Raw genomic sequence first — 20,189 nt, 5'->3', positions numbered from 1 at the left:
GCACACACTAAGTGACCAAATGCTCTAGACGGCATTTTCACATGGGTTTGCTTTTTCCTTTTCTTGTTTTTAAAGACAGGTAGTTAAAGCCATACAGTCCAAGCTGGCCTTGAACTGCTAATCCTTCTGTCTCCACCTCCCCAGAGCTGAGATTACAAGTGTGTGTCTTCACACGTGACTTGGTTTTTGTTGTTTCTACAACATCTATTTTACAACAAACAGAAAAAGAAAAACTTGACAAAAATAACTGTGTGTGTGTGCTTGTGTGTGCACGTGCATGCGTTTGTGTTTTGCTCTGTATTTTAAGCTGGATATTGAATGCAGGGCTTCATACATAATAAATAAATCCCTGCCACTGAGCTACATGCCCAGCCCCTTTTCACCTTTGAGACGGATTTTACTAAATCCCCTGTGTGTCTTTGAACTTGTGGTTTCCCAGCACTGACCTCCTAAGCAGCAAGTTCACAGATCCTTCTACCAGGCCTGGCCAGTAACAGTAGCATTCTTACAGAACTGAGGGTGCATGGTAGTGGGTACTCACACTAACCTGAAGAGTACCCTGATCATGGTGATGAGTAAAATTTTACTTTGGCCTCCTCTTTTATACCACAATCAGCAGAGGTGTCTCAGTCTCCTCATGAGCTAGTGAGGGCTTGAGATTACATGATCTCTGCACTCCCATCTACCTGCTGTTGAAAGTCTCAAGTAACATGCTCAGACACCACAGACAGTGTATGGCAGGGTGGCATTACCTCTGCCTTCTCTCAGCGATCCTCAGGATGTCACAGGTTCTGGTAAACTTTGCGGACAACTCAAGGGCCAGACCACATTCCTTTAGCAGTGACCAGGCCTGATCTGGGCCCAAAGCCTTAGCTAACAGGAGTGCCACAATCCCCACATTGATGGGAGCAGGCCCATCACTGAGGCTCCCATTTTGTGGCTCCTGAGGAGTTGGCCTTGTGCTCCTGTTCTGTAGTAGATGTAAGAGAAGCTTCCATTCCTCCAAGGTCTCAGGGATCCACCCTGCACACAGAAACACAGAGCACATAAGCTCCATACGTGAAGTGTGAGAACTATAAGAACACAGCAAAATAAACACATTCAAGAACAGCATCCTTCACTTCAGCACAAACCTTCTGAATTCACAGAATTAAAATCATCCTCAAACTTTCTTGATATGCAACAAGGAAAAAAAGACACATATGTGAGAACACGTGTGCAGGTGTCCATAGAAGCAGAAAAGGTGTTAAAGTCCCTGGAACTAGGGTCATAGCGAGTGTGATCCACCCAGCATGGGGGGATGGGAGCCAAACTCTGGTCCCCTGCAAGAACACCATGTGCTCTTCCCTGCTTTGCCATGCTCCAGCCCTCTTCTTCTTTCAGACTCATTCTGGCTGCTGAAACAGAAAGAGCTTTAAAGTGGGCAAGGATGAAAGTCAGAGGTCCAGCTGTGAGACTCCACCCCAGGAGTTGTCTCCTTTACAACCGCATATGAAAACATGGAGTAGAGTGCTTAAAACAGAGAGCAGTTGTTAAAAAGAAACGATGCTGTAATACACCAAAGACTAGGCAAAGTCCCCACAATTTTAACAGCTATCTAGAATTGTGTAGACAACAACTAAAATGTTCAAATATGCTTGCTGCACACTGAGGCGAGACTTCCAGAACACCACAATGAGGAGTTAGCAGTTGGGATTTATTTACCTTTGTCCCCGTCCATCAGACTTATGTCATTCAGATACACAATGTTGGTGAAGGCCTCCCTCCTCCTCTCCGGCTCCAGACAGAGTGTAAGATACCCAGGCCAGAAACTTAAAGGGAACAAAGTTGACAAAAGGAGTAAGTGCAGTGAATGTCTATGAACGCCACTGTCCATGTTAGCCACATGTGGTCCTTAAAGCTGAAGGTAAACGTAAATAAAAAATAAAACTCGGAGTTAATTTGTTGTTACGATAATCTTGTTTGTTTGTTTGTTTTTAAAGACAGGGTTTCTCTATGTAGTTCAGGCTGTCTTGGAAATCGCTCTGTAGGCCAGGGTGGCCTCAAACTTAGAGATCCACCTGCCTCTGCCTCTTAAGTGCTGGGATTAAAGGCGTGCACCACCACCACCCAACACAAGATTTATTTGTATATTATGTGTATAAATGTTTGTCTAGATATATGTTTGTTCGTAATGTACAAGTCTGGTGTCCCCAAAGGTCAGAAGAGGGCATCAGATCCCCTAGATCTAGAATTACATCAGTTACGAACTTCCATGTAGATGCTGGGAATTGAACCTAAATCTTTTGCATGAGCAGCAAGTGTTCTTAATCACCGAACCATCTCTCCAGTCTCTAAAAGTCAGCTTTGTAATTAAAATTGGTGATCACATGTGGCTAGAGGGCAGTGCAGTAGAAGATTTCCATCATCACACAAACTTCTACTCGACAGCCTGGATCTAGTGTGGGTGAGAAACAAAGCTTTATGTACTCTGTAAGTAGTTTTGTTTTTCAATTTTATTTTCATTATGTATAAGGCCGCTTTGCCTGCATGTTCCATATGCGTGTCTGGTGTCTGGGGAGGCAAAAGAAGGTATCAGCTCCACTGGAATTGGAACTACAGACGGTTGTGCTGAAAATCAAACCTAGACCCTCCGGAAGAGTAGCCAGTGATCTTAACCCCTGGACCATATAGCTAGCCCCTATTTTTTAGGTTTTACCATGCAATACAAAAACAGAATGTGTCTCCAAATCCCAGTCCATGGACTTTCTCCTTGGTGCTTCCTAATCACCAACCCTTCATCCTGTAATAATCCACACAACCTCTTCCTGCAGGCTTTCCTTTCTCATGGGACAGCACTAGAAATAATCTCCAGGGAGTCTGAAAGATGGCCAGAGAGATGGGTCAGTAGGTTAAGAGACATGCTGCCACCCTAGACAGCCCGAGTTCTAGCCCTTGAACTCATATGGCACAAGAGAACCATCACTAGAAGGCTGTTTTCTGACTTCTACACAGATGACATAGCATGCACTTGCCACCTCCCCAAAAGTAAATTAAAAATAAAACAAATGACTATTTATTGTTTAAGTCCCAAAGAGTATCTCATGATCTTACCAGCTGCCACCCACCCAGTCTTATCCTTCATTATCAATGAATAAGTATCACAGTTGTCATTGCTAACGGAGCAGAAGCAGAGGGCACCAGCCAGTGAGTAACCCTTCCATCAGCAGTGTCAGTTGTACACCCCATCCTGTTCCCTCAGCAGACTCACCCCACTCCACAGCCTTCAGGGCTGACTGCCAATCCCCCTTCCTCCTGAGCCCTTCACCAGGAAATCTATCCTGATCTCTCCCTTCTTGGAAGTCTTTTGTCTATTGTAACTGGTGTGCACTTAATACAGAATAGCTGGGGGAACTGACTCTAGCAACTGAGCAGAGGCAATACAAGCACTTAAATACTATCACTTAAATCATGGGCTAGAAAGACAGCTCAGGAGTTAAGCTCATTGGGTGCTCTTGTGGAGGACCTGCATGGCTCACAACTGTCTGTAACTCCAGTCCCAGGAAGTCTTTATGCCCTCTGTGGTATAGAGAAATTCATTCAGGCAAAATGGCCACACATAGAAAGTAAAAATTTTAGTATTAAAAAGTTACATTTAAGCATCAAGTTGAATCCCTGCATAAAAAGAAAAGCACAGCAAGCAGGACCCTAACTAGAGAGGTATTTCTGGGTCCCAATCTGTAAACATCCTCACTTACCCATAGGACCTACAGACGTCAGTCATTTTCTCTTTGCTTGTAAAGTCTGCAGGAAGTTTAATCAGAAGAAGGATCAACTGACTTTCCACAGTCCATATCAGCCTGTCAATGGAATCCTGGAAGAGCTGATGGGAAGGGACATCTCCTGCCCCCTTCAACTTGCTTTCTTTTCAACCTGATTTCATTAAGGTCCACGTGCTCTATACTGGAATGGTGTACATCAGAATTCTAAGCTTGTGTGATTTTTAAATCTTTGTTCAGCTCTCACTGTGATAATGAAGTCCAAGAGCCTTAAAATTGGCCAGTGTTCACACACTGTAATTTTTGTAGGAAATACGAACTTCCACCAGGAAGCTTTTGTGCTGAGTCCCTGCATTCGGCTCATTTGGAAACTAATGCAGGAATCTTGTGTTCATTACTTCCTACCCTAGAAGGTTCAGCAACAGATGCACCCTTACTACCACCCATCAGAGGGGACTGCTACCCAAGCACAGTCTAGGTCTCCAACTTCAGAGGGAAGCTATAATACCCAGTAGCATCCACAGGTCCCTGGAGTCAGCTCCTGGAAGTCAGGTTTGAAGATGCACATTTCTTAATCACAAGAAATGGATGCACAAATGAAGGGAAATTTCTTATACAGAGAAGAAGAACTAAACACAAACAAAAATCTTTGATTTTCCCAGACATATTCTGATCCTGTTTGTGGCTTGGGATTGTGCTCAGAACACAGCATTAAGAGATCCTAGAGATGAGTAAACTCAAAAGCTAATGTATGAATGAAGGAGAGGAAGCAGTCAGGAGGACATCGGAGAGAAGCGAGAGCAGTCATTGATAAACTGAGGCCAGGGGCTTTCAGAATTTAGACTCAGAGCCCAACTCCCTAGGAAATACGTTGGGTAAGTAAGCAGTTTCCCTTGATAGTCAATGATGTCTTCAGTAACAGTCCTCTAGCCTTTGATGTGTCAAACTGAAAGGTATATGAATTCTATCAGGGCATACATGATTTAAGATTTAGTTTCTCACTAAACATGACCTACTGATAAAATCTCTCTCCTGGAAAGAGAGACTTAGTCTTGTCTGGCCCATGACACACCTGAAGGCTGGAGGAGGATGCGCCCTCAGATCTCATGGAGCTCACAGCTTTTGTCTTGGGCCTTGTGAACTCAGTGAACAATTTTTGTACAGTTCATAAAATGGATCAATATTTACATATGTGAAAATGATTTCTGTTCCATTGACCCTACAGGGAACACAGGAGTTACATGTTTGGTGGTTGCAGAAAATCCAAGAGCAAGCTATATGCCTATTTGTTGGAAGAGGAATGAGAAGTGTGGTGATTGGTACATTAGTGGTCTCTATAGACTACTGTATTTGAGTGCTTGCGTCCCGGCTGGTGAACTGTTTAGGAGGAGTAGACTTGTTGGATCTGAGTAAGGTCTCAAATGCCTATGCCAGGCAGTTCTTCTCTCTAACATTTGCCAATAAAATATAAGCTCTCGGCTACTACTTCAGCGACATCTCTGTCTACCTGCCTACCATCATGCATCCCATCATGATGATCCTGGACTAACCCTCTGAAACTGTAGCAAGTCCTCAAATGTGTGCTTTCTTTTACATACTGCCTCGGTCATGGTGTCTGCTCACAACAATTAAACACTGACGTAGACAACAACTATCAGACCTCACAGATGTGAGCTTTACTGCCCATGGACTAGAAACCACAGCTAGATTCTAAGGTATGGAATTCTGAACACTTGCTACCAAAATGCTCCCTTCTCTCCTACTTCTCAGACTCGAAGTCACTTCTATTTATGTAATGTAGAAAACAGAAGAGAGTAACTCTAAAAGTCCCCAATGAGAACAAATGTTTTATTCTGATATAAAATCTCATCTGGCTCAGGAAGTGGCAGGAAACAAGAGAAGGCTGCATTTACACCATACTAGAGAGAAGGTGCATTCACACTAGGCTAGAGAGACCCGCCCCTCTCTCCTGGTATTCCACACATAAGATGTGATTCCTGAGTATTCACAAACTCAGTTTTCCTCTCATTGTGATCTCTACTTGCTGAAAGAAAGGGAAACCCATCCACATGGAGCATGGCTGTCTCTGCCCCCTGCTCCCAATAAACATCTGCCTAACAAAAGCCCCCCTCGTGAATGCTGAATGACACCTCATTTCATAAGCATTACAGAATTTTAGCAATGACAGAGTATAAACTTGTCTCTAGAGACTTCACATTGAAAACACATCAGATAAGTAGTTTGGCTGATCTTTTTGAGTGAGAAAATATTCAGAAGAGAACTATAGTACACGTGTGTTATATGAGAAAATCAGGAGGGTGCAGGAGGTTTGCATTAAGATCCTGTGTCAATCAAACTCCAACTCATATCGTGAAAGTCTTTATAATGCTATATCTATTTTGATTCATTAGTGGTTAGTAGAAGAAGCTTGTTTAGAATGCTTCTATTTGTTTCCTGCTACATTACTGAAGGTATTTATCAGGGATAGGTGTTCTCTGGTAGAGTTTTTTGGGTCAGTTACATATACTAGTATATCATCTGCAAATAGCAAAAGTTTAACTTCTTCCTTTCCAATTTGTATCTGCTTGATCTCCTTTTGATTTCTTCTTGCTCTAGCCAAAATTTCAAGAACTATTTTGAATAGATATAGAGAGAGCTTTGCCTTGTCTTGTGTCTGATTTTAGTGGAATCACTTGAGTGTCTCTCAACAAAATCAGTAGCCCTCCCATATACAAATGATAAAGAAGCTGAGAAAGAAATAAGAGAAATGTCACCCTTCACAATTGCCACAAATGATATAAATTATCTTGGAGTGACACCAACCAAAGAAGTGAAAAACCTGTCCAACAAGAACTTTAAGTCTTTGAAGAAAGAAATTGAAGAAGATACCAGAAAATACAAAGATCTCCCATGTTCTTGGATAAGTAGGAGCAACATAAAAAATGGCAATCCTACCAAAAGCTATGTATAGATTCAATGCAATCCCCATCAAAATCCCAACACAATTCTTCACAGACCTTGAAAGTATAATACTCAACTTCATATGGAAAAACAAAAACCCAGGATAGCCAAAACAATCCTCTACAATAAAGAAACTTTCAGAGGCATCACCATCCCTGACATCAAACCCTATTTAGAGCTACAATAATGAAAACAGCTTGGTATTGGCATAAATACAGAGAGGTTGGCCAATGGAATCTAATCAAAGACCCAGATATTAATTCACACACCTATTAACACCAGATTTTTGACAAAGAAGCTAAAATTATACAATGTATATAAAAATGCATCTTCAGCAAATGATGCTGGCATAACTGGATATCAACATGTAGAAGAATGCAAATAGATCTATGTCTAGCCCCATGCACAAAACTCAAGTCCAAATGGACTAAAAACCTCAGTATAAATTTGACCACAATGAGCCTGATAGAAGAGAAAATGGGAAGTAGCCTTTAATGCATGTGCACAAAAGACCACTTCCTCAATATAACCCCAGTAGCAGAGACACTAAGAGCAACAATAAATAAATGGGACCTCCTGAAACTGAGAAGCTTCTGTAAAGCAAGGACACTGTGAATAAGACAAAAAGACCGCCTACTGTGTGGGCAAAGATCTTCACCCACCCCACATCAGACTGAGGACTGATGTCCAAAATAGATTAAAAACCCAAGAAATGGGACATCAAAATTCCAAATAATCCAATTAAAAAATGTGTACAGATTTAAACAGAAGAATCTCAAATGGCCAAAAGACACTTAAGGAAATGTTCAACATCCTTAGCCATCAGGGAAATGCAAATCACAATGACCCTGAGATACCAACTTCCACAAGTCAAAAATGCTAAGATCAAAAATGCCAATGATAGCTTATGCTGGAGAGGATTCAGAGTAAGGGGAAGACTCCTCCATTGCTAGCATGAATGTAAACCTGTACAACCACTCTGGAAATCAGTACCTCAGAACCCAGCAATACCACTCTTGGGTATTTACCAAAAGGATGCTCACTCATCCTACAAAGACATTTGTTCAACTGTGTTCATAGCAGCATTATTTGTAATATCCAGAACCTGGAAACAAACTAGATGCCCCTCAACTGACGAATGGAATACTATTCAGTGGTTTTTTAAAAAAAAAGACATCTTGAAAATTGCATAAAAATGGATGGAATTAGAAAAAAAGTCCTAAGTGAGGTAACCCAGACCCAGAAAGATGAACACAATAATTACTGACCCATAAGTGGATACCAGCTGTAAAGCAAAGAATAAGAAGCCTATAGTCCAGGACTCTAGAGAAATTAAGTAACAAGATGAACCCTGAGAGAAACATATATAGATCCCTCTAGGAAGGGGAAATAGACAGGATCTCCTGAAAAAATGGGAAATATGGGGGTGAAGGGAGAAGGGAGGATAGAAGAGGAAGAGGGGAGAAGGGAAAAGGGGAGCAGAGCTTGAGGGAACAGGATAGATGAAATGGGGAAAAGATAGAGATGGAAAGCAAGAAAAGAGATATCTTGATTGAGGGAGTCATTATGGGGTTAGCAAGAAAGCTGGCACTAGAGAAATTCCCAGGAATCTACAAGGATGACCCCAGCTAAGACCCTAAGCAGTAGTGGAGAGGGTCTTGTAGCCCAAACTGACCTTGCCTTGTAGTCAGATTGATGACAATCTTAAATGTCACCTTTGAACGTTCATGCAGCAACTGATGGAAATAGAGGCGGAGACCCACAGCAGAGCACAGGACTGAGCTCCCAAAGTTCAGTTGAAGACTGGAAGGAGTGAGAATATGAGCAAAGAGGACAAGACCATTATGGGGACACCCACTGAAACAGTCTACCTGTGCTAAAGGTTGGTCACCAACTCTGGCCAGACAGGGAAGGAAGCAGCATAGGACCAAACTAGATTCTCTGAATATGGGTGACAGTTGTATGGCTGAGACAGACTGTGGGGGTTACTGGCAGTGGCACCAGAATTTATCCCTGCTGCTTATACTTGCTTTTTGGAAACTATTTTCTTCAGGTGGATACCTTTCTCAGCCTAGATATAGCAGGAAGGGCCTTGGTTCTTTCTCAAATAATATGCCTTACCCTTTCTGAGGAGTGGATTGGGGGTGGAGGGGAGGTAGAAGGAATGGGAGGAGGGAAGGAAGTGGGAACTGGGATTGGTATGTAAAATTAAAAATATAGTCTTGTTTCTTTTTAAAACTATATGTAAAAAATGCTTCCATTTGTTAAACCAGGCAAGTTCAGTGAGGAAGAAGTCTGGGGCTGGAAAGTGACTCTTCAGTTAATAGACCTACTTCTCTTTTAAGAGAACTGTGGTAGGTTCCTATCACCTGTAACTCCAGCTCTAGTAATTGTTCTTGGTGCTAGCCTTCAAGAGATTTCACACTTAGCACATGTGCACTCACACATGCACATACACATACACACACACACACACACAGAGAGAGAGAGAGAGAGAGAGAGAGAGAGAGAGAGAGAGAGAGAGAGAGAGAGACAGAGAGAGAAGTGGATTGAGGAGGTACATAGGAAGGGTTGAAGAGAGGTTGAATATAGGAAAGAGCTGCCTGATGAAATTACACTTTAATTAAAAATATTTTAAAGGTATAAGAAAGAAGATAAAGCCGGGCAGTGGTGGCGCACGCCTTTAATCCCAGCACTCGGGAGGCAGAGGCAGGCGGATCTCTGAGTTCAAGGCCAGCCTGGTCTACAAGAGCTAGCTCTAGGACAGGCTCTAAAAAAAAAGCTGCAGAGAAACCCTGTCTCAAAAAACTAAAAAAAGAAAAAAGAAAAAAAAAGAAAGAAGATAAATGCAAAGAAATACCATGAGAGAAAAACTGAAAGGAAAGAGAGAAAAATACCCATCTCTTGGATGCCCTCCTTAGCAGGAGATGAAATATCATACCCTATAACTGTTTTCTTAGAGCAAGCTGTTCATACACAAATCATTATGGATCATGGCTCAGTCAACAAGTTCAGCATGGTAAGATCAGAGGACCCATAAAGTGTCTGATGACATTATTGCTATGAGTAGTTTTAATTACCAGATATTTAGTTGTGAAATATGTGCATCTCTTAATTGCCTCATGTACAGAAGGGACACATCAGTCACCCAACTTAAAACAATGTGATGAGTGAGCACATTTATATCCTGCAAACCAGAAGCACCAGGCTCATGAGCAGTAAGGTGATTAGCGATTATGACTTTCCAGGCTATCTGAGGTTCCATTCTCAGCTTGAGAATACAGCAGACAGCCAAGCACGCTAAAGGCCCCTCCTGCCACAACAGAGAGTGTTGTTTCCATCTATTTGTTCCTTACCCACCAGCCATAGTTTACAACAGGCAAAATTGATGGGAACACAGAAACTTCAAGATCATGAACCTGGAATGATTTGATGATTTAATCCACATGTTAAGAAAGCTTTCAAAAATAAGTTAAATACAAACTAGCTCCCGAGTTTGCGGTCTGAATGGGTTGCTTCCTATTTATGTCTGTGTTTTTCTTTTCCAGTCCTGTGATCAAGCATAATAAATACTCTGTCGCTAACTTTCCAGTCTCACACTTGTGAGATGTAAAAAGCGTGACACTGTCTATAAATGTGAAATGTGTGTTTCCCCAGAAGCTACTAGTCCAAACGTTCTCTGTGAGATTGCTTTCCATCAAAGGACAAAGCTGCTAACTTTTTAAAGATTTATATTATTTTTATTTATGTGTATTTGTGTGAGGGAGGGTGTTCTGCACTCATTAGTGCAGGAGGTGGAGTTACAAGCTCTGAACCGCCTGATGTGGGCATTGAAATCCAAGCGTGGGTGCATTGGAAGAGCAGCAAGGGCTTGTAACCATTGGACCATCTCCCTAGTCCATGCTGCTAAGGTTTTTACATCTCTTAAAAACATTGTTTGAGCATATATGTAGTTGTAGACAGAATTAGCTTGTGTTGTGTGTGTGTGTGTACGTGTGTGTATGTTTATGGTGAGTGATGTTGCCTACACAAGGATGTGTTGCTGTGTATGTGGGTGCACCGGTGGCTTGGAGAATGAGAGGATGTATCTGAGGTATGTATGTTTGTGAGGGCTTTGACTGTGCAGTGTATGTGTTGTGTATGTATAGTACCTTTGTGTGTGGTGTGTAATGTGTAAAGAACATATGATGACAACAAAAGTTAGAAATTGGCACCAAAGTGAATTACTTTTGTTTTGTTTCATTTCCCTTTGTTAAAGTGATTTGATCACACCAATAGCCTTGTATTCGTCACGGAGCAGAGATATCACTTGTGTTTAAGATAGAATGACCTGGGTTCTGCCTTAACCAGAATCTAGGGATGCTAGATTTTTCTGGCTTTTCTTAATCTTTTCATCTCCCTTTCCTGAAGGCCATACTGAGGATGGTGCTGAAGCTGGGCAGCACCAGGACACCAGGACATGTGGAATGGGAACGGGACTTGCCAGTCCCCCCTTTCCACGCATCTACCTTGTCAGCTCCAAGTTATTGGTCCGCAATATCTTCACTTTCCTGGGGACCCACTTTTGATATCAAGGAGCTCTGTCTTCTTTCTTATCAGCTTCCTCTAATGAAATACTTTTTTCTGAACCTTGTAAACTGTGGTGTGTGAATCTCATTCTTTGAATATGCAAGTCAAGAAACCGAAAGCCATTGACTCAGTAGAAGTTTAGTGCGAACATGTGACTTAGGCATCCTAACTCCCGAGTTACCAACCCACCCAAGAATAAAGATCTGTTGCTCTCAAAGATATCCCCAATTTTCCTGTGCAGTGTGGGTTTTAATATGTATACATTAAAAATCCCCGAAGCAGAGGTAATAGGCAAGGCTGTGAGAGCCAGACTGTGAGGAAGGCCAGGAAGTCAGGGATTCCATGGCTAGAAGTTTTCTTAACACCAGTCTGTATAGCCTTCTCCTAGGTAGCTAGTGCACGTCATCCACCCAGGAATCTGGAGTGCACTTCACAGGCTGTGCACACACACAACAATGTCTTACATTCCACCTATGGCCAGATTTCCTCTTGTGGCCACCTCCTAGTAGGGACATGTGTGCTTCCTTTCTATCATGCATGTGCACACAAGAAAGAGTAGACCATGGGAAATGTGGGGTAATAGCAGAGAAGACAGTTGCCTGCTGTGTGGCCAGATGGAAGTGTGAGAGATTCTGATTCAGAGCCTGGAGGTCTATGGTACATCAAGAGGAAAAAGTCTCCAGAACTGTTTGCTAGAGCCTCTTGAATTCTGGTTGTCCAGTTCTGGCTGCTGGATCCTGAGAAGTCAACTCCCTTAAAACCTGGGTGTGAGAGAAGTCTTCATACCCACTTCCTTACCTTGAAAAACAGTTCTCTCATTTAAAGCTATCTATTGCTCCATCTGCGCTAAGAAATCTGGTGTGGGTGGGTTGATTCATTTCCATTCTGAATGTGTGTCTGATGCCCACCCTGGCACATAACTGCAGCTTTTCCCTTTATCAGCACTGCTCAGCACCCCACAGTTTTTCTCACTACAGAGACAAAGAGCTAACTTAACGTCCATGATACTGGGAAACACAAACACAAGCCGGAGCACCTTTGCAGGGGCCCAGGTCTTTGATTTCCCGCCATGCAGCCAAGGATTCTGGGAAGTTGGGTTTGAGAAAACTAATTCCATTTTCCCATCTAGGCCCTGAAAACCTGCTCAAAGTCTATAGTCAACATCAAACATGTCTCTTGGCTCAAAGAAAAGCTTCTCAACAATTTGTAGTATAATGTAGGGTCCCAACTCCTGCTATGACTCAACAGAGCTCCCTAAGCTTCTTGACAGTTTGCTGGAGGATGGAGAGTCCCAAGTCCTGCTATGACTCAGTGAGTTCCCTGTGAAGCACGCTGTCAGGCCAACCCTCCACAACAGCCCACCAAAAGTCCACCATTACCTGCACACCTGCAGATATGAGACCACCTGCAGACCCGAGACAACCTGCGAGCCTCACCTCCCACTGATTTTGACCTCCAATACTTCTGCTCCATGGTCTGGACACAAGCCATTTTCTGCGAAAACCTCACCAAACTCATGCCTGCCTGTGACGGTCATGGTTTGTATATCCAACTTTATACATGTGCATATTTATTTTCACTTTGAAATTTAACTTGTGTGAATATCTCATGTCCATACTCTAAATATCTACAAGTAGAAAAATGGCAATTAGTCACTCCCAAATAAATGGAAAACACATGGTCCTGGGAAACGTGTCTATTGAAGAACAACTCTGAACAGTGTAGCATCAACTAAGTCAAGATAGGCACAAAAGTAAACAATGCTGAGAATGCATAGCACATAGGAAAAGAAAAGTTATTCAATTTTTCCTACAAAGTTTCCAGTAGAAAAACATTGCTTCTATCAAAATAATGAATATTTTCTAACTGAAATTATCTGTCTGAAGATGATAGAGTGTTAATGTCTCTACCTCAGCAATGGAGAAATGGTATTCCCTATTCTAAACAAGTTTAATTTCTCACGCTGGCTCTCTTTCTATGATTTTGCTGATGTCCAACAAAGTTTATGGATTTCCCTTTCTTTAGCAGTTAAAATTATATTTACATAATTTTTGTAAAGCAGTTTCGACACATTTATGTTTCTTAAAAATGTAATTATGGCATGCGCATGTAATATAAATTTGGTGTCATGAAATAAGCAAACCTATTAAAATGTTATTAAATGTAATTCTTGTTGGAGAGGATGGGTTTTACATAAGCCGAGATGTAATTTATTTTGGGCATGACACAATAATATTTAAAAAATGGGAAAATTTATGCTCATAAATATTTATCACTTAAAACTGAAGTGGGGCTGGCAAGATGGCACAGCTGGTAAAGGAATTGACTATCAATCCTGAAGACCCAAGTATGGTTGCCCAGAATCCATATAGTTGAAAGAGAGAACCTGTTCCAGCAAGTTGTCCTCTGAGTTCTACGCGTGTGCCAGGCCATGTGCTTGTTCTCACCACACACAAGAGAGATAGTGAAGGTACTACTGTGGTTTCCCTTCCTTAAATTTAACCAAAATGACACAGTAATCACTCTGCTTTGCCTGTTTCAATTGCAATATTCTTACTGAAGGTTAAAACCAATAGAAAAAATAAGTACACATGAGGGCAAAGATTGGTCAGATAGTCTCTGCAATAAAATTTTCTTTCCCTCAGAAAACCAAGACCAACTTTTTGGCAAATACTTTGCATTTGATGCCAATCCAAGAGTAGGCAGCAGGGTTTAGTGTAGAATGGGGAAGGAGAGGGGAAAGAACAGAAAACCACTCAAAGTGTTGAGAACGCACACTTTTGAGACATGGTTGGCAGAGCTAAAATGACAACAGTGGAGTTCCTAATTTGAGTGCTCAGCTTCTTGACATGGGATAGAAGTTTGGAGGAGCCATTTTAATGTAATGATATTTCTTTTGTATTTTAATAAATAAAGCTTTCCTGAAGATCAGATAGTAAAACAGTCACCTGATCAAGCATACAAACCAGGCAGTGGTGGGGCATTCAAGAAGAATTTAAGACACAGGGCAACCTGTTTCAGGCTCAGTCTCATTCTGAGGATTCCTGGAGGCAGGACCACCATTTTCAGACTGAGGTAGAGGTAAGAGCCAGTGGCTGGTTGTTTTGCTTTTCTGGTCTTCAGGTTGAAGCCCAATATGCTATCTCTGGGTTTTTATTAATCATGCTACAATTTATGGTGTGTTCTTTGTGTTGCCTCTCTGCTCAGAGCCCTTGATTCATCCCTTGGTCTATTTTTGCCTTCAGAGACCACTCCCTGTTGAACATAGTTTGACTCTTTTCTTGAATATTTTGTCTTAACTCTGATGAAATAAATTGAGTGCACATTGGCTCATGAGACAGAGATAGCTGCTAGCACAGGACAACCCCTCTGCCAATGACTCCCTGGGTTCTGCATAGAGAAGAGGAAGACAGAGTCCCTTCCTCATCCCCCAGGCTTTCTCCAAAGCTCTCAGAAAAGCTGGATACTAGAGGATGGCAAAGCATCATGGCTGCCTATTTCTAAGGAAATCAGGAAAGGCCACACTTACAGTGCTCTTCAGGTTCTAAGGCAGAAATTCTTGAAGGACACAGGCTTGTGAAGTGGCTAAAGTCCTCACAGCTCCCACATCCAGTTTTCAGTAGAATCTACTTAACACTTTGGTAGAATCTACTTAAAATTAATTTCTCCTTAGTAAATTTCTCATGGTAAGAACTTCTGGTCAGACTTAGTAGAAACACACAATCTCCCCCATTTCCTAATTGTGACACAGGGTCTCACTTGTTCCAGGCTGGCCTCAAATCATTATACAACTAAAGCTGGCCTTGAACTTTGGGTCTGTCAGCATCCAACTCCCCAGTGTGTAGGGGCGTGGTCAATTAATAAATAACCAGACCAGCTCAATACAAAAGATATAGTTTTTAATAATTGAGGAAAAAGGGAAAACATACATGACCAAAGATCCCGCAAACATCAGGAGCGCAGGGAACCAAAGAGAAAAAACAAGTACACATCGATGGTTTTATAGGCTAGTTTGGGCCTTGGGGGGGACACACCTTATACAGCACATGATTGGCTAAAGTCCCCCATCATCTCCCCTTTTCTCTAAACAAGATTGAACTAAACCCAATACAACTACATACAGTAAGAACAGATACCAAATATAAAATTACAAACAACAAACAATATTATCCCATCAAACCATTTAATCCTATTTTATTTTATTTTTTATCAATAAACACCCCTAATCCCATAAAATACCTTCCCCATCCCCTCAACCCCATACCAACCACAAAATGATGTCCCTAAACCTGAGGGCAAACTCTGTTGGGAGAGGGGGCGTCATCCTCTAAGATTGCTTCTAGCTGACATGGGGGCAACGTCCTTCTTAGGGGGTCCCGAGAAAGCAAATGATGGTAAAATTCCCAGATTAATATTTGGTCTAAGAGAATTGCAAATAGTCTCTGAGTGTTTTGAGGAGGCCAGGGTGTTGTCAAAAATGTGCACCATTCAAAACCATCTTGTGCAGTTGGTACCAAAAAACAGGTCTAATATTAGCACTATCAATAAAATAAGGTCATAGTAACCAGGTGGAGTTGATGTTGTGGGGCCACATCTTCATCCTGGAAACTTCAAAGATTACTGTAGGAAAATTTATTGTTTGTTAGGGAAAATGAAACATTATCTACAAAGACATATACAGACATATATATATATATATATATATATATATATATATTCAATGAAAGGTGTAATAAAGACAGAAACAGATATGAGGAAAGGCAAAGAAAGTTTATCAAGTATCATTATTATTATTATTATTATTCTGTCCCATATCATGGATCCTGACCTGAGACAGAAACTCTTAGATATCACCTATCAACAGGCTTGGAATTGAAGAGGGACTGAGCCATAGTCCAAAACCAGCTCTACATATTTATAAAGAAATGCACATTAATACATATTTTAAAAAGTTTATACTTACGGAACCTATTTAGTTTTATTGCTGATCCTTAGTGGGTCGTAACTAGTTTCCATCCATCAGTATTTAAATATCCAGAGTCCCTAGAATTCTTTGAAGATGAGTGTTTACCTGCAGAGATAAGAAAAGACCCTGCCTCCAACCTATATGTTTTTCTTACCATCGGTATGATTATTATCCTTGTGAAGAAATTGTTATTTTTCTTTTCCAAGGGGCTTCTCCTCTTCAAACCGAATCTTTATTAATTTTGACGGTATCCACAATTTTTCCTCTCCTGTGGAGACAAGAGCAAAACCCCTTCCCCAATGGAGCACATCTCCTGGCTTCTATTGCGAGGTCAGCACATCCTTGAAATAAACTGGTTGATTTAATTCAGCAGACTTTTCCATTATCCAATGTCTTTCTGCAGCGGTTGTCCCCTTCTTATTAGCATCGATAAAATTCAAGGTTAATAAAGCATTATGTAACCTATGTCTGGGGGTATTTTCCAACCCCTTCTGTTTATTTAACATATCCTTTATAGTTCGATTTGATCTTTCTATGACTGCTTGACCTATAGGATTGTATAGTATACCTGTAACATGCTTAATATTGTAATAAGCAAAAAACCATTTCATTTTCCTAGAGACATAAGCTGGACCATTATCCATCTTTATTTGTGCAGGTATACCCATGATGGCCATAACTTCTAATAAATGAGTGATTACTGAATCAGCTTTTTTTGAGCTTAAAGCAGTTGCCCATTGAAAACCTGAATAAGTGTCAATGGTGTGGTGTACATATTTTAATTTGCCAAATTCTGTGAAGTGAAACACATCCATCTGCCAGATTTTGTTCCTTTGAGTGCCCTTTGGATTAGTCCCTGCAGGCAGTGGTGTTTGGTTATAGAAAGGGCAAGTAGAGCATTTCTTTACAATCTCCTTAGCTTGTTGCCATGTATTAGAAAACTCTTTCTTCAAGCCTTTGCTATTGACATGATGTTTTTTTATGAAATTCAGAGGCCTTCAGGTCACTACCAATCAATAACTGATCAATATCTACATTATCTTCTGCAAAAGGACCTGGCAGACCTGTATGGGATCAGATTTGTGTTATATACATAGGGCAAAGCCTGTTCCTGATCATGTCTTGTACCTGGATAAACAATGAGGTCAGTTCTGTATCATCAGGTATAAATTCAGCAGTTTCAATATGCAAGATAACTCTTTCTACATATTGTGAGTCAGTAACTATATTAAGAGATTCTTTAAAATCCCTTAGCACCATAAGAATGGCATATAATTCTGCCTTCTGGACAGAATCATAAGGACTTTGTTCCACATTACTCAATTCTTCTGATTTGTAACCTGCCTTCCCTGATTTATTAGCATCAGTATAAAATGTACAGGCTCCAGTTATTGGAGCATCATGGATGATTTGAGGAAGAATCCAAGAAGTTCTCTTTATAAAATTAAGCATCTTGCTTTTTGGATAGTTGTTATTAATTTCTCCCCCCAAATTAGCACAAGCTCTTTGCCATGGTTCATTGTCTTCCCATAACTTTTTAACCTCATCAGCAGTGAAAGGCACTATAATTTCTGCAGGGTCTATGCCTGCTAATTGACAAAGTCTCAATTTACCTTTTATAATTAATTCAGAGACTTTCCACATAATTTTTAAATTTCTTACTTGGTTTATGTGGTAAAAAAAGATCCATTCTAAGATAATATCATCTCTCTGCATTAAGATCCCTGTAGGGGAAATTTTTGAAGGCAATATGATGAGAATACAACTGAGTTATGGATTCACCCTGTCCACATATGCCTCCTGTAATTTTTCTTCAACCATTGTCAGTTCTTTTTCTGCTTCAGCTGTTAACTGCCTGGGACTGTTTAAGTCTTTATCACCATCCAAGGTTTTATTTCAATGAATTATCAGATCAGGTGTTATCCCAACAGCCAGTCATAGGCTGGAAATGTCTCCTAACAACCTTTGAAAGTCATTAAGAGTCCGTAACCAGTCTCTCCTAATTTGTGCCTTTTCTGTCTTAATTTTTTGCAAACCTATTTTATAACCTAGATAATTAACAGAATCTCCTCTCTGAATTTTTTCAGGAGCAATCTGCAATCCCCATTTAGGTAAAATTACCTTTACTTCTTCAAACAGTCTTTCTAAGGTATCCATGTTTGAATCAGACAACAGAATACCATCCACGTAATGATAAATTATAGATTTAGGAAATTGCTGGCGCATTATTTCCAATGGTTGATTTACAAAATATTGGCACAGGAGGCCTCTGGCGAAGGGGGGAGGAGGGGAAGGCTGCTAGCCTCACGTTCGGAGTGCCAATCTTTAAGGGTGTGGTCGATTGATAAATAAGCAGACCAGCTCAATACAAAAGATTTAGTTTTTAATAATTGAGGAAAAAGGGAAAACTTATACAACCAAAGATCCCGTGAACACCAGGAATGCAGGGAACCAAAGAGGAAAAACAAACATACATTGATAGTTTTATAGGCTATTTGGGCCCCCCCGGGGGGGGACACACCTTATACAGCACACAATTGGCTGAAGTCCCCCATCACCAGTGCTTGGATTATGTGTGTACCATCACTAGGTTTATAGCATTCTAGGGATCCCTCTAGGGATTCATGAATGCTACACAGAGTTAATTTTGTCAGCTGAGCTGTATTCCTGGTCCCCTGTGCAGTGTCTAGGTTAGGATTCCTAAGAGTAGGCTGATGTTTCTCCAAGCATTTTTCTCTATATGAAAGAAGGTCACAGATGACAATGTCTCGTGTCAGACCATGCACAGCATGTGACTGATAGGGCAGAGTGGCATCACTATACAAAAAAGCCTGTGAAAAATGATGATAAAAATAGAGAGACCAGAAGATGTTGGGTGTTGGGACACACATCTCATCTATATCAAGGAAGAAACTGATGGTCAGCAGACCAGGGCTTATCTCAGAGCAAACTCTACTTGATGAGGAGCCTGATAAGGTTTGCAATGCTTTGCTAGAAAAGGTCTGATTGACAGAAGAAGCTGACAGGGCTACTGGCTGGAGCAGATTGGATGGGACTGTGTAAGGGGCCCACTGGTAGGGTAATGGCTGGATCAGATTTGGTGGGGCTATGTAAGGGGTATGCCTGGCTTTAGGCAGGTGCCCAGTAGTCACAGCTCTTCCTCTACTCATCTTCTATGTGATGATACATAGCAATTCTTTGTAGAAAATATTTTTGAGAGTTCCCAGTTTCCATCAGCAAAGTCCATCCACAAAGTATTTGTTGGCTATTTCTAGCTTCTCTATGGTTCCTGTGGTTACTGAGGCCAAAGACATTCTATCAAATGACTGGGATGTGGTTTACAGCCATATACTCTCAGAGCAGATTGTGTAGCAGGCTCAAATTTCTAAAGCCGGCCATGTTGTCTGAAGTAAGTAGGGTTCTTGCCACTTTGGTCCCATTACCCATTATTCTGGGTAGACTTCCAGTTCGATTTTTCTCATTCCAAAATAATACTGGTTTAGGAGCCCTTGAAAGTATTTCTTGCTGGTGCTGAAATCCAAGGAAGGGAGGCAGGATATGAATGCCAGAGTGAGACAGCCCCACCTCAAATGTCCCTCCTCCTCACCTATCAATGAATGACCCAGAAAATACTGGAGGAGTAAAAACTTAGCCACAGGGAAGAGAAAATACCAATCCCTTTGGGAAGGTCCTCAGCCTGTTTGTCCTTTTCACACCCTGTGACAAGATGGATTTGAGACCGCATCTTGGTGTTCACTGTTTCATTGTGGGTGTTTCCATCCCCACTCCCCATCCTTTCCCTCCTTTTCTTGCTCTCCAGACCACCCAGACCCTGCAAGTGGGAGAGGCCACAGGTAGGAATAGTGAGAGGCATGAAGCAACAGGACCATTACATGATTATTTTAGCAGCCCAGATGCCTCCAGCTCCCCTTTGT

At 41.3% G+C, this 20,189-nt stretch overlaps 1 protein-coding gene and 1 long non-coding RNA gene across 2 annotated transcripts in view; both read right to left on the bottom strand.

Annotated features, from left to right (window-relative positions):
• LOC119802706 (serum amyloid A-5 protein-like) overlaps positions 1-20,189 on the bottom strand; it is a 226,863-nt gene that overhangs the window by 186,690 nt on the left and 19,984 nt on the right. The gene's annotated exons all lie outside the window — the stretch shown is intronic.
• On the bottom strand, positions 191-15,089 carry LOC119802713. Its single transcript, XR_005283493.1, has 3 exons — positions 14,818-15,089; positions 1,705-1,811; positions 191-1,023 (listed from the first exon to the last, which is right to left on the bottom strand). It is a non-coding gene; the product is annotated as an uncharacterized LOC119802713 (long non-coding RNA).

This window comes from Arvicola amphibius, chromosome 12 (genome assembly GCF_903992535.2).
Source record: "Arvicola amphibius chromosome 12, mArvAmp1.2, whole genome shotgun sequence".
Lineage (NCBI taxonomy): Eukaryota > Metazoa > Chordata > Mammalia > Rodentia > Cricetidae > Arvicola > Arvicola amphibius.
Note: the sequence above shows the minus strand (reverse complement) of the source record. Positions and strands in the feature narration are given on the sequence as shown.